General features: G+C 38.5%; 1 protein-coding gene across 7 annotated transcripts in view; it reads right to left on the reverse strand.

The window, feature by feature from the left end:
- Window positions 1-2,496, reverse strand: part of hoxb3a (homeobox B3a) — a 37,449-nt gene that overhangs the window by 13,119 nt on the left and 21,834 nt on the right. For 4 of the 7 annotated variants that reach the window (XM_013914397.1, XM_013914399.1, XM_013914400.1 and 1 more), the window contains exon 2: window positions 1,487-1,553. The exons of 2 other annotated variants lie outside the window; for them this stretch is intronic. The gene's annotated coding sequence lies outside the window, so the exon portion shown is untranslated. Of the gene's footprint in view, window positions 1-1,486; window positions 1,750-2,496 lie in introns of those variants that run through there. One more of the 7 variants, XM_013914396.1, reaches the window with a different exon arrangement.

Consider the following 2,496-nt stretch of genomic DNA (forward strand, 5'->3'; position numbering starts at 1 on the left):
GAGACCTAAATGGAAATGAAAATATGAGGGGTGTATTCCTGCGTCATCTGTACGCCCCCTCACCCCCCACACCCCAACACACACACACACACACACACACACACACACACACACATTCTCTTCTCTAACTCTCCCCCGCTCCCTCTATTTTTATTATTCAGGACGCTACTCCTGTCGTTTATGGCTACGTAAGATTTATGAGTTCTCTAGCACCCAGCAGTGTGTGTGTGTGTGTGTGTGTAAACAGCCCGACTTTAAAACAGATAGCATTCGCTGTGGGCAGCAGAAATGAGAGGATGAGCTCGGTGTAGGTGGAAGGTGGGAGCCTGAAATGTGTCCATCTGCAACTTTTCCTTTAAACCAGCCTTTGTGTGGACTGAAGGATCTGCTAACCAACCTCATTACACATTAACCAAAAAGCTAATCAGCTACTTTTTTGTCTTTCTTTTTTTTTCCATGTGTGGGAGAGACGTGCATGTGGAGAAATAAGCAGAACGGATTACACCTATGCACTGACTTGCAAAAGCACGCCAGTGCTTGTGGAGGACGGCTGTTTTTCTCGGATGGAAGACGCGCATCGACTCTGCATGTTTCGGATTGAGTCACGGATATTGGGTTTCACAACTAAAACGCGGTGCCTTCCTGCGCCATGGAAATCTTCTTTCCTTTTTCCACTTTCTTTCTCCTTTGGGACTATAGATATCTAGGCCACTGAGGATGACACAGGAATTCCCTTTGATTCTGTTTTTCAAACGATTTGAGAAATGCCAATGTTTAAATATCGTGCACAAGTGCAGAATGATTTTTACAGGACTCCAACTGTGAACTATTTAATTCATCCGCTGTCACTTTAATTGCTGTGTTATGTAAATATAGCTGTATTAATAGGCTATGAACAGTGGTAGCATTAATGCCATTACCGCAGTTACAACAGGCAGTTTTAATAACTGTCTATCAAATGATGAACTGACCCTCCATGCTTCTGCCTATAACCCGCGGCCATCATACACTTCCTTTCACACCTCAGGATTATATTACATAAGCACGTGTCATTACACGATATTACATCACTCACACACGTACACGCGCGCACACCCGTAGAATTTCAACATTACAATCACTTTCAACTTCATAAATATTTTCCACATATATGTAACTGCATTTATGCTTAAACGATATAAATTAAATTATAGAGAGAATACTTCTACTACGAATAGACAAATCAGTTCCTGTAGAAATAGTATACATTCTACACATCAATATAATATGCACAGGATATTGTTTTTTTCAACATATGCAGCGTCCTAATTGTCTAAAAATAAAGGAAAAACTACCCGTCATGCACCTTCCACGTTGCAAAATCGTCACTGTCTTCTCATCTTATAATTCTATTAGCGTGTACACAGCACCCATGCACAAACTTCAGACTTCGTTCTAATGCAGGCTGCATCATGACAAATAATGCCAAAAAAAAGTCCGAACTTACCGGAATATTTCCTATTTTCCCCTGAAGTTTTAATGGAGGAAAACGGCTTCCAGAAAGCTCCTAAGAACTGACGTATATTGCGGGAAAAGGGGCATGCGGAGGGGATGGGAAAAGGGTAGGAAAGAGAAAGAAGACATATGCAATCAAACACATCTCGGTAAAATCAGATACAGAGGCGGGTCACCTCTTGTACTCGAATCGAATGGTTGGGTCAGCAGCAACCGCTTGACTTCAAACCCTAAATAATTCACACAAAAAAAAGAAAAAAGAAAGAAAGAAAGAAACAAAAACAAAAAACAAAACAAAAAACCAACAACAACAAAGAACGAGGCAATGCTGTGCCTAACACCTTTCTAAAAGTGACCTTTGTGCTAGAGGGTGTGAGACGTTATTGAGTCTGGTTACCACAATTACACATTTGTCTTCTTTCCCTCAAAATAATAAAATAAATAAATACAACAAACAAACAAAAACACGCATGATTTCATATTCAATAATAATCTTGCTTATCCCGTCAGCGTACCAAAATGAGTTATGTAGGGAATAGAGTTATGGAATATATAGAATGCATTAGAAATTGTTCATTTGTAGCAATGGCCTAGAATATATAAACATAGACTTTGTTTAGGTTAGAAGGATTTGTGCAATAAATAAATACATAAATAGCTAAACTGTATGCGTAAATCATAATTACCCATCAGAAATAATGCTCCAGTTAGCACACACGCGGATTAACACAATTATATATAAATATATATATATATGAAATCTAAAAACTGCAATCGAAATCGAAAGGCATGCCCCGATTGCATCAAAATTCTGATTCTTGCTATTAAAAAATGATCATTAGAATTTAATGCAGGGTCTCGTTTAAAAACTTCAAAAGTTAAATAAACTTCATAAATAATGAACACATCCGAAAAAATCACACAAAAAAACAACTTCCCAAAGTCATAAATTCTGTTAAGTACCAAACGGGGACTTAAGAGAAGCAAAAAATAGGGGGGGGG

This window comes from Pundamilia nyererei, unplaced genomic scaffold, assembly GCF_000239375.1.
Source record: "Pundamilia nyererei isolate P.nyererei 1_Seehausen unplaced genomic scaffold, PunNye1.0 scaffold00193, whole genome shotgun sequence".
NCBI lineage: Eukaryota > Metazoa > Chordata > Actinopteri > Cichliformes > Cichlidae > Pundamilia > Pundamilia nyererei.